General features: G+C 31.2%; 1 protein-coding gene across 3 annotated transcripts in view; it reads right to left on the bottom strand.

The window, feature by feature from the left end:
* LOC137627673 (uncharacterized) overlaps positions 1–12,500 on the bottom strand; it is a 559,839-nt gene that overhangs the window by 116,865 nt on the left and 430,474 nt on the right. Inside the window, exon 1 of one of the 3 annotated variants that reach the window (XM_068358862.1) lies at positions 2,292–2,705. The exons of the other annotated variants lie outside the window; for them this stretch is intronic. The gene's annotated coding sequence lies outside the window, so the exon portion shown is untranslated. Of the gene's footprint in view, positions 1–2,291; positions 2,706–12,500 lie in introns of those variants that run through there. 3 annotated transcript variants of the gene reach the window in all.

Below are 12,500 nucleotides of genomic sequence, written 5' to 3'. Positions count from 1 at the left end.
TATAAAAGTTTCTAGTATGAAAAGCACTCGGCAATCTAAACTTTGTGGGGCGAAAGAATACGTAGAAAACTAAATAAAGAAAAAAATAGACGGTTGATAATGTTTTAAGGTTTAGGGATATGTAACAGTGAACATCAAAGCAGTAAACATTAGGTTTATAAAACAAGAAACATAAAAACGCACCCCACCCCCCCAAAAAAATACTAATGATAGTATTATATAAATACTGTGTATGTTTGTATATGTATATATATATATATATATACATATATATATATATATATATATATATATATATATATATATATAAATATATACACACACACAAAGTTTAGTTAAGAATTATGATAAATGAAAGGTTTAGAAATAAGCTAATTACCTTTTCACATACAATGAATTTAATCCATAATCATTGGAACAATATTAAGTTTGACGACTTTATTCCAAATGTCCATACTCACTGTACTTTATTGAATAAGTACAATAAGGATAAGTATACAGCAGATAAAACAAACCGCTGAACACATACACACGAACACTATACATACATATATATATATATATATATATATATATATATATATATATATATATATATATATATATATATATATATATATATATTATGAATAAGCCATAAATACCTCTTAATACTGTATTCTCTCTACCTCGGGATCAGAGCCCCAAGGGGGAATTATGACAATAGCTTCTGGTTACCCAGGGAATCGAACCCAGGCCCAGAAAACTGAGGTTCCAGTGAAATACCTCCAAGGCTTGGTGTGGTATGTCACTGAAACCTCAGTTTCTTGGGCCCGAGTTGGATTTCCTGGCTGATCAGAAGGTATAGCCATAAAGTTTATTCCCCCCTTGGGTCTCTGATCCCGAAGCAGAGAGAATACAAAACAGTATTAAGAGATATTTATGACATATATATATATATATATATATATATATATATATAACACATTTAAATGTGCAAAGTTATCATTACACACACACACACACACCCACATATATATATATATATATATATATATATATATATATATATATATATATATATATATATATATACACGTACATATATAATGTAAATATATGAATGTATGCATAAGAAATTTCCTGTAATTAAACTTTAATGTAATGATGAAGTTGAAGAAAAACTGACACTCCACGATATGAAAACTTGCTTAGATAAGATTCTTTACATCGAGATTCATCCATATATACGAAACCATGCAATTAACGATGATTTCTAAAGGTACATTATTTTGATAAATTTGTAAAATTTCACTAATGAAAAGTCTGTTAATTCAGCTTCAGTACACAAATTTAGTTCATTTGAAATGTTTAAAATGTGGATAAAGGCTTTAAAATGTTATTTCACTTTTCTATGATTAAATATTTCTATAAAACAGTAATTCCATTTTAGTGCACTGACATTTGGAATGTTTAAAATCTGGAAATTTTTTAAAAATGTTGATATTACCCTTTTCTACTATGAAATATTTCTATAAAACATAAACGCCATTTTAGTGCACTGACATTTGAAATGTTTAAAAAGTGGGAAATATGGCTAAATAGTTGATATTTCACTTTCTCTACAATTAAATATTTCCATAAAACAGAAACGCCTTTTTAGTGCAATTCTTTTTTTTTTTTTTTTTTATAATAATCTGACAAAGTATGAAATTGCAGATCTGTAACGTCTTAAATTCTTGTATCTAAGCCAAACATTAAGTTCAATCCGAATACATGAATTACATTCTGTATCTCCATGATGAATTATATTTTCGATGAAGAATATGACATTAAAATTTATCTCACTACTATCTTGTTATATTGACATATGGATAGACCAGTAACTTCAATATTCGCTATATCTTAACGATATAAATTTCATTTTGCAACTAAATTCGGTACGAAATATAGGGATGAAGGAGTTGAAAGTCTGATATTACGATCATAAATTAATAAGCGTCGAGAAAATAAAAGGAAATTGAAATGTTTTATATGAAATGACATTGAAGAAAATATAGCTCGGGAAGAAAACGAAAAATCTACTTCAAAATTACAAACTATTAAGAAAATAGAATAAAACGTTTACATAAAAACGTTATCAACTCCGAAAAACACTAATAAATTAAATGAAAGAACAACTCACATTAGTGAATTTCGAAAAAGAAAAAAAAAAACGGGGATATATCTTATCTATACGAGTAAAATAAAGCTGGTTCGAAACTTGGTTTAAGTTTACGAAAAACAACAGAAAAAATCCAAAGAAACCTTACCTCAAGTGTGGTGGTGTTGGTGTAGAGCAAAAGAGCACTAAGGATGACCTTTCCTGTGGGTAGGTGGGGGCTGGGTGTTGACTACAGGTGCTGTTCGGTGACTTCACTCGGTGGCAGCCAGCGAGTTGAATGCCAAGAGAGCTGAAGGAAGAGAGAGGGGACTTCTGGTCTGTGTGGCGTCCGCCTTGCAATTGGGAAGCTCTGCTCTTCTAACGGTAACTCGTCGGTGGTTGTTGCGTGTTCGTGTGTGTGTGTGTTTGTTTGTTTGTTATCCTCAGCGTGTGTTAGTGCGTGTGTCTCTCTCAACTTCTCTCTTCAGCGATTCGGAAGACCTTGCTGTCGGTGGTGGCTGGCGAACTCGAAGTCACGGGGTTGATTTGTTGCAGCTTTACGAGTTGCTTTACGTCTTCTATGTTTAAGTTGCGACGATGGGTCTTATACAGCCTCGGTTTCGGAGGTTCAACCTCGATGCCAACGGCAACTTTTCCTTTACATTTCGTCCAGTTTCCAATATACATCGGTCGTTTCTAAATGCTCTGATTAATGCTTGAAGTTCGGTTAAATTATTTACAAAATAATTCCCAAGAAATAGACTGGTAAGACCAGAAAAATAAACACCTAAGAAACGTAATATACTCGTAATCAATGGAAAATTTCAATTATTTTTGGCAACCGATCAAAACCTTTCAAATCTTTAAGACATTTCATGTGACCTGCCGACGTCACCTAAGGGGAAGTGACGGCAACCAATAGGAAGCCACTGCATCTATGACGTCGAATCAGCACCATGGAAGGTTACCAATCAGGAGGCATCCCTCGGATTCCGTCATAGAAGTAGTCTGCGATGACCAATCAGGAGGCAGAGATCAGCAGTGACGAAAAGTGTATAATAAGGGGTGGTGTAAGTCTTGCGTGGGTGGCTGAAAGAGCAATGTGGGTTGACTTTTTTATTCTCTCAATCCTTTGGGGGGGGGGTTGTTATGAGGAGGGCAGGGGGGGGGGGGGCGGTGCCCCGTTCAAGCACCAGGTTCATCCATTTGAGTTCGCTGCAAAATACGTAATCAATTTCCTAAAATAAAAATTAAAGTGCAGTGATTCGTGATGTGTGAATAATTTGCAATCGAGGTGAATACACATAACTGATATTGATAAATAGATGAATATACGAATATAACAATATGGAAATACTTACATGAGCGCAATTAGTCATTGTATTTTCTGAATAAAACAGTCGCTTTAAACAGTATTGTGGCATTGAATATTCAATTACACACAGATTTATCAAAGTATGCTCAATACAATAATTTAATTGAGATCATAATAAAATACGGTCAAATAAAAAATAACATTACCAACAGACACGGTGCAATTAAGAAAAGTCAAAATACTTTAATCTTTCACTCAAATATCATTTCCAGTTAATATTAACTTGATTTGCAACATGAAGAGATATACTGTAATATACAATTCCACCTAAACTGCGTTGAAATTATCACGGTAAGCCATAAGATTATTAATAAAGCTTCAAGGTAAGACGGAAAATAGATTAGAAAGCCACAAGTTGAGCAGGAAAATTAATAATAAAGCCGCAAGGTAAGCCGGAAAAATGTAAAGCCTGAAGGTAAGCCGGAAAAAAATAATAAAGCTTCAAGGTAAGCTGGATAATTAATAATAAAAGCCTCAAGGTAAGTCGGAAAATTAATAATAAATCTTCAAGGTAAGCCGAAAAGTTAATAATAAAGCCTCAAGGCAAGCCGGAAAATTAGTAATAAAGCCTCAAGGTAAGCCGGAAAATTAATAATAAAGCCTCTAGGGAAGCCGAAAAAATAATAATAAGGCCTCAAGGTAAGCTGGTAATTAATAATAAAGCCTCAAGGTAAGCTGGAAAATTGATAATAAAGTCAAAGCAAGCCGGAAAATTAATAATAATGGCTAAAAAGGTAAGCTTGCAAATCAATAAAAAAGCCTCAAGGTAAGTTGGAAAATTAATAACAAAGCCTCAAGGTAAGCTGGAAAATTAATAATAAAGCCTCAAGTGAACCTGAAAAATAATAATAAAGCCTCTAGGGAAGCCTAATAATAACAATAAAGCCTCAAGGTAAGCCGGAAAATTAATAATAAAGTCAAACTAAGCCGGAAAATTAATAATAAAGTCAAACCAAGCCGGAAAATTAATAATAAAGCCTCAAGGGAACCTGAAAAATAATAATAAAGTCAAAGCAAGCCAGAAAATTAATAATAAAGCCTCTATGAAAACCAAAAAATAATAATGAAGCCTCAAGGTAAGCTGGAAAATTAATAATAAAGCCAAAGCAAGCCGGAAAATTAATAACAAAGCCTCTAGGGAAGCCTAATAAAAACAATAAAGCCTTAAGGTAAGCCGGATAATTAATAATAAAGTCAAACCAAGCCAGAAAATTAATAATAAAGCCTCAAGGTAAGCTGGAAAATTAATAATAAAGTCAAAGCAAGCCGGAAAATTGATAATAATGCCTGAAGGTAAGCCGGTAATTAATAATAAAGCCCCAAGGTAAGCCGGTAAATTAATAATAAAGTCTCAAGATAAGCCGAAAAATAATAATAAAGCCTCAAGGTAAGCTGGAAAATTAATAATAAAGTCAAAGCAAGCCGGAAAATTAATAATAATGCCAAAAGGTAACCCGGTAATTAATAATAGAGCCTCTAGGGAAGCCGAAAAATAATAATAAAGCCTGAAGGTAAGCCGGACAATTAATAAAAAATCCTCAAGGTAAGCCGGAAAATTAATAGCAAAGCCTCAAGTAAGCCGGAAAATTAATAATAAAGCCTCAAGATAAGCTGGAAATTTAATAATAAAGTCAAAGCAAGCCGAAAAATTAATAATAAAACCTACAAGGTAAGCCGGGAAAATTTATAACTAAGATTCAAGGTAATAAAGCCTCAAGGTAAGTCGGAAAATTAATAAAGTCAAAGTAAGCCGAAAAATTAACAATAAAACCTTCAAGGTAAGCTGGAAAATTAATAATAAAGCCTCAAGGTTAGCTGGAAAATTAATAACAAAGTCAAAGCAAGCCGAAAAATAATAATAAACCCTCAAGGTAAGTCGGAAAATTAATAATAAAGCCTCAAGGTAAGTCAGAAAATTAATAATAAAGCCTTAAGGTAAGCTGGAAAATTAATAATAAAGCTTCAAGGTAAGCCGTAAAATTAATAATAACGCCTCTAGGGAAGCCCAAAAATAATAAGCCTCAAGGTAAGCTGGAAATTTAAAAATAAAGCCTCAAAGTATGCCGGAAAATTAATAATAAAGCCTCAAAGTAAGCTGGAAAATTAATAATAAAGCCTTAAGGTAAGCCGGAAAATTCAAAATGAAGCCTCAAGGGAAGCCGAAAATCATTAATAAAGCCTCTAAGTAAACCAAAAAATAATAATAAAGCCTCAGGGTAATCCGGTAATTAATAATAAAGCCCTAAGTTAAGCTGGAAAATTAACAATAAAGCCTCAAGGTAAGCTGGAAAATTAATAACAAAGCCTCTAGGGAAGCCGAAAAATAATAATAAAGCCTCAAGGTAAGCCGGTAATTAATAATGAAGCCTCAAGTTAAGCTGGAAAATTAATAATAAAGCCTCGAGGTAAGTTGGAAAATTAAAAATAAAGCCTCAAGTTAAGCTGGAAAATTAACAATAAAGCCTCAAGGTAAGCTGGAAAATTAATAATAAAGCCTTTAGGAAGCCGAAAAATAATAATAAAGCCTCAAGGTAAGCCAGAAAATTAATAATAAAGCCTCAAAGTAAGCCGGAAAATTAATAATAAAGTCAAAGCAAGCCAAAAAATTGATAAAAAAGACCTTCCAGGTAAGCCGGGAAAATTAATAACCAAGACTCAAGGTAAGTAGGAAAATTAATAGTCAAAGTAAGCCGAAAAATTAATAATAAGGCCTTCAAGGTAAACCGGAAAATTAATAATAAAGCCTCAAAGTAAGCCGGAAAATTAATAATAAAGTCAAAGCAAGCCAAAAAATTGATAAAAAAGACCTTCCAGGTAAGCCGGGAAAATTAATAACCAAGACTCAAGGTAAGTCGGAAAATTAATAGTCAAAGTAAGCCGAAAAATTAATAATAAGGCCTTCAAGGTAAACCGGAAAATTAATAATAAAGCCTCAAAGTAAGCCGGAAAATTAATAATAAAGCCTCAAAGTAAGCCGAAAAATTAATGATAAGGCCTTCAAGGTAAGCCGGAAAATTAATAACAAAGACTCAAGGAAAGCCGGTAAATTAGTAATCAAGCCTCAAGGTAAGCCGGAGTATTAATGATAAAGACTCAAGTTAAGCCGGAAAAATAATAAGAAATCATCAAGGTTAGCCGGAAAATTGATAATAAAGACTAAAGGTAAGCCGTAAAATTTATAATAAACTCGGGGTAAGCAGGAAAATTAATAATAAAATCTCAAGGTAAGCCGGAAAATTAATAATAAAGTCTCAAGGTAAGCCGTAAAATTTATAATAAACTCAGGGTAAGCAGGAAATTAATAATAAAGTCTCAAGGTAAGCCGTAAAATTTATAATAAACTCAGGGTAAGCAGGAAAATTAATAATAAAATCTCAAGGTAAGCCGGAAAATTAATAATAAAGTCTCAAGGTAAGCCGTAAAATTTATAATAAACTCAGGGTAAGCAGGAAATTAATAATAAAGTCTCAAGTTAAGCCGGAAAATTAATAATAAAGACTCAAGGCAAGCAGGAAAATTAACTAAGTCTCAAGGTAAGCGAAAAAATTAATAGTAAAGTCTCAAGGTAAGCAGGAAAATTAATAATAAAGAATAAAGGTAAGCTAGAAAATTAATATTAAGTATTCAAGGTACGCAAGAAAATTAATAATAAAGTCTCACGGTAAGCCGGAACATTAATAATAAAGACTCAAGATGAGCAAGAATAAAATAAAGTCTCAAGGTAAGCCGGAAAATTAATAATGAAGACTCAAGGTAAGCCGGAAAATTAATAATGAAGACTCAAGGTAATCTGGAAAATTAATAATGAAGACTCAAGGTAAGCCGGAAAATTAATAATGAAGACTCAAGGTAATCCGGAAAATTAATAATGAAGACTCAAGGTAAGCCGGAAAATTAATAATGAAGACTCAAGGTAAGCCGGAAAATTAATAATGAAGACTCAAGGTAATCCGGAAAATTAATAATGAAGACTCAAGGTAAGCCGGAAAATTAATAATGAAGACTCAAGGTAATCCGGAAAATTAATAATGAAGACTCAAGGTAAGCCGGAAAATTAATAATGAAGACTCAAGGTAAGCCGGAAAATTAATAATGAAGACTCAAGGTAATCCGGAAAATTAATAATGAAGACTCAAGGTAATCCGGAAAATTAATAATGAAGACTCAAGGTAAGCCGGAAAATTAATAATGAAGACTCAAGGTAATCCGGAAAATTAATAATGAAGACTCAAGGTAATCCGGAAAATTAATAATGAAGACTCAAGGTAAGCCGGAAAATTAATAATGAAGACTCAAGGTAATCCGGAAAATTAATAAGACTCAAGCTAAGCTAGAAAATTAATAATAAAGCGGCAAGGTATGTAAAAAAGAAATAATACTCAAGGTAAGTCGGAAAATTAAAAATATAGCCTCAAGATAAACCGGAAAGTTACTAATAAAGACTCAAGGTAAGCCGAAAAATTAATACTAAAGACTCAAGGTAAGCCGGAAATTTAATAATAAAGACTCGAGGAAAGCCGAAAAATTAATAATAAAGACTCAAGGTAAGCCAGAAATTTAATAATAAAACGTCAAGGTAAGCCAAAAATATAAAAATAGTAATAAAGCCTCAAGGTAAGAGGGAAAATTAAAAATATAACCTCTAGATACGCCGAAAAATTATCAAAAAAGACCCAAGGAGAGCCGAAAAATTATCAATAAAGACCCAAGGAGAGCCGAAAAATTATCAAAAAAGACCCAAGGAGAGCCGAAAAATTATCAATAAAGACCCAAGGAGAGCCAAAATTAATAATTAAGACTCAAAGTAAGCCGGCAAATTAACAATAAAGCCTCAAGGTAAGACGGAAAATAATAATAAAGCCACAAGGTAAGCCGGAAAATTAACATTAAAGCCTCAAGGTAAGACGGAAATTAATAATAAAGCCTTTCTCTACCATCTAAAACCAACTATGCGATGTATAGTAGTCTCAGTTCAATATCTATAGAAAATTGAATAATTGATTCGCAAGGAAAACATTAAAAGTTATGTATGCCCTGGAAAAAGCTCCTTCAGGAACAGGGCAGTTATCTTCAAAATTCAAACAAACATATGGACGAAGCATAAATTCAACAAACAGAGTACAAACATATAGAAGCAGATCCTTTTCATCATCATCACCATTATCATTATTATTATTATTATAATGATGATGATTATAATCTTAATATTATTATTATTATTATTATTATTATTATTATTATATTATATATTGTATTATTATTTTAATTATTATTACTATTACTACTACTACTATTATTATTATTATTATTATTATTATTATTATTATTATTATTATTATTATTATTATTATTATTAATAGCTATGTTACAACCCTAGTTGGAAAAGCAAGATGCTATAAGCCCAAGGGCTCAAACAGGGAAAAATACCCCAGTATGGAAAGGAAATAAGGAAATACATAAACTAAATAAGAAGTAATGAACAATCAAAATAAAATATTTTAAAAACAATCACAGCATTATAACAGATATTTCATTTATAAACTATAAAAAGACATATGTCTGCCTCTTCAACATAAAAACTTTTTCTGAAGGTTTGAAGTTTTGAAGTTCCACTAATTCAAGTGATCATGAATATAAGATGAAATCAATTGCTTATAAATATCATGACTTGTGACACTTGGAGTCACGCCAAAGTTCCAAAGATAATTACTTCAAAATAAAATTCATACCAGACTGCTTTTATAATTAATGTTGCGACGAAGTAAATTAGGAGAATATAATAATGAAATGGTTTTGTATTATAGATTTAAGTAGTGAAGATCTTCATCTTTCCCTGATAATGCGATTTGGTCTAAGTTAAACAGGAAAAGATGGTTATATAGTTAGCTATGAAAAAGCCCGTAAAAACTATTAACTTCCTCAGAAAATGTAATGGACAGCCCACGTAAAGAGGAGGGATCTATAGTACAACGTAGATGAAAATCATTAGAAAAAAAATGAAGGTTAATGAATAGAAAAAAAAATAGATGTAAAAATAATGAATAAAGCAAGATAGAAAAATAATGAATAAAACAAGATGTAAAAATAATGAATAAAAATAGATGTAAAAATAATGAATAAAAACAAATGTAAAAATAATGAATAAAAATAAATGTAAAAATAATGAATAAAAATACATGTAAAAATCATGAATAAAAAGTAGATGGAAAAGCAATGAATAAAAAATAGATGTAAAAAACAAACAACAGTCGATATCAAACCAAAATTAAGACAGTTGAACTGGCATGTCTTTTTTATCGAAAATACTTGCCTCAAAAAAAAATTTTCTCTAAATTCCGAATTATCTGCCAACTGCTCTACAAAAGATGTATTTTAAATATATTCCCATCAATTATTTTATTTTGCATTTTGCTTGTTTGAATAAAAATCTACCTTACATCTTCAAAAACTAATAAGTTACGTGTTCCCATAATCTTTACATGTACGGTTTATTTCTCTTAACTACACACAATAAATGTATATATATATGTATGTATGTATGTATGTATGCATGCATGTATACAGTATATATATATATATATATATATATATATATATATATGTATATATATGTGTGTATATATATATATATATATATATATATATATGTATATACGAGCTATGTGTATATATAAATATATATACCTATATATATATATATATATATATATATATATCTATATATATATAAATATATATATATACGAGCTACGTGTATATGTATAAATATATATATATATATATATATATATATAAATATATACTCTATATATATACTGTATATATATATATATATATATATATATATATATATATATAATGTATACATATATGTGTATATATATGTATACATACATTTATGTATATATATGTATATATATATGTATATATACACATGTATGTATACATATATTTACATGTGAGTTAGGGCAAATTGATAGAGTAAATAATTCCCTGTTGTTATTGACGTTTACAATGTACACAAAGATAAAAATTATAGACTGAGAAGGCTTTGAGGGGTAGATGGAGAGGGTTTGGGCATATTCTTTGCACTCCCCAAGAGAGATTAGTTCAACAAACGTTCAGCTGGACTCCACAAGGCACGAGAAGAGTTGGAAGACCCAGGCCTGCATGGCAGAGGACTATGAAGCGCGTAGTAGATGATGATGAATGGAGTAGTAGTGAATTAAAAGCTCAAGATAGAGACGACTGGCGAAATCTAACCGAGGCCCTTTGTGTCAACAGGCGTAAGAGATGATGATGAAAGATACACACCGTATGCAGTAACCTACTCCTGGGGAAAAAACCCCCAGTCAGCCTTTTTATCTACGACAAATTTCCGTTAAAAGTAAAACAACATAATGCATTTTGCTATCCATGCATTCAAGTCTAAAACTATTAAATTCAAATTACATCGGGAAAACATATAGCCATGAACATTTACGTAATATGCGATTTTGGAATCGTGCTTTTTAACGTTGATTATGATTTGGATGACACAAACTACATTAACTGGTCCGACAGAACTAATCTGCTGGCTTCGCTTGTTTTAGCGTTTTTTTTACTCGACGTATATATGAAAGCAGCTTTTTTATAAGCCAAATTATTCTTTTTCGTTTACAGCCAATTAAAGTAGTAATGCTTTCGCATACTGACGTATGTATGAAAGTAGCTATTTTAAAAGTCTAAATAGTCTTTTACGTTTACAGCCAGTCAAAGTAGTAACACTTTCGCATGCTGACGTCTATATGAAAGCAGCCATTTTAAAGGTCTAAATATTCTTTTTCGTTTACAGCCAATAAAAGTAGTAATGCTTTCGCATACTTAAAAGCTCTTTTTTATATCTCTTAACAAATTAACAAGTCTTTAATACGCGGTTTCCTCGTTCACACCGAAATCATTCACAAAACTTCATGGATATATTATCGGACGTAAATATTTTTTTTATTTCAATATCACAACAATATTAATAGCGTTTTTATGGTATAAGGCCCTGCCCACACGATCGGGCAAGCCCGACGGGCAAACAGTGATACCAGACCACAATAGTTAGTGAATATGAGGCTTGATGACGTCAGAAGCGGGAAAACTAAAGGCATGAATCTGGCAACACTGTATGATGCCAGATCCCTGTCTGTAGTTTTCCCGCTTCTGACGTCATTAACCCTCATTCTAACTAACTATTGTGGTCTGGTAATACTGTTTGCCCATCGGGCATGCCCGATGGTGTGGACAGGGCTTTAAAATGAGAAGCAGTTTTCCAAAATTCCGAAATTTTGTAACGTCCCATAAGCACTTTGGACACCAATATTGATATCAATATATTCACTTTAAGTAAGCTGTTATATATTTTTCTTTGTGGGTTATTAGTAATCATGGGTTAATCGCATGGCAATTACGGTACAGTACCAAACCCTGCTCTTGTTAATAACGTTATTAGGTGTTTTTTCATGACACACTCCCTGCTATTTGCCGTAACGTTCATAGCATAATTATATTCGCTTATATTCAGTATTCTCTATTAACTTCTTTTAACAATTAATTTCCTTTGAGTTACAAAATAATAAAATAGGACTCGACACAAATATATTCACATACAAATATACTATGATGATAATGATGATGATGATGATGATTATTATTATTATTATTATTATTATTATTATTACTATTATTATCTAACTACAACACTAGTTAGAAAAGCAGGATGCTATAAGCCCAAGGACTCCTACAGGCAAAAAACTTTAAAGAATTCGAAAAAACAAGAAGAGAAATAAGATAGAATAATTCAGGAAGATATTTTTTTCTTTTTAATGAACTATCACAAAAATATGTGATTCTTGGATAAATTAAACAAATTTCCACTAGCAAACATTGGATTTGATATAGTTTATCTATACTGGCTCTGACGTCCTGAAACATCTACATTTAGTTATTCCGATTTACATGCGATTTTTTTTTAGG

This window comes from Palaemon carinicauda, chromosome 35 (assembly GCF_036898095.1).
Source record: "Palaemon carinicauda isolate YSFRI2023 chromosome 35, ASM3689809v2, whole genome shotgun sequence".
In the NCBI taxonomy this organism is placed as follows: domain Eukaryota; kingdom Metazoa; phylum Arthropoda; class Malacostraca; order Decapoda; family Palaemonidae; genus Palaemon; species Palaemon carinicauda.
Note: the sequence above shows the minus strand (reverse complement) of the source record. Positions and strands in the feature narration are given on the sequence as shown.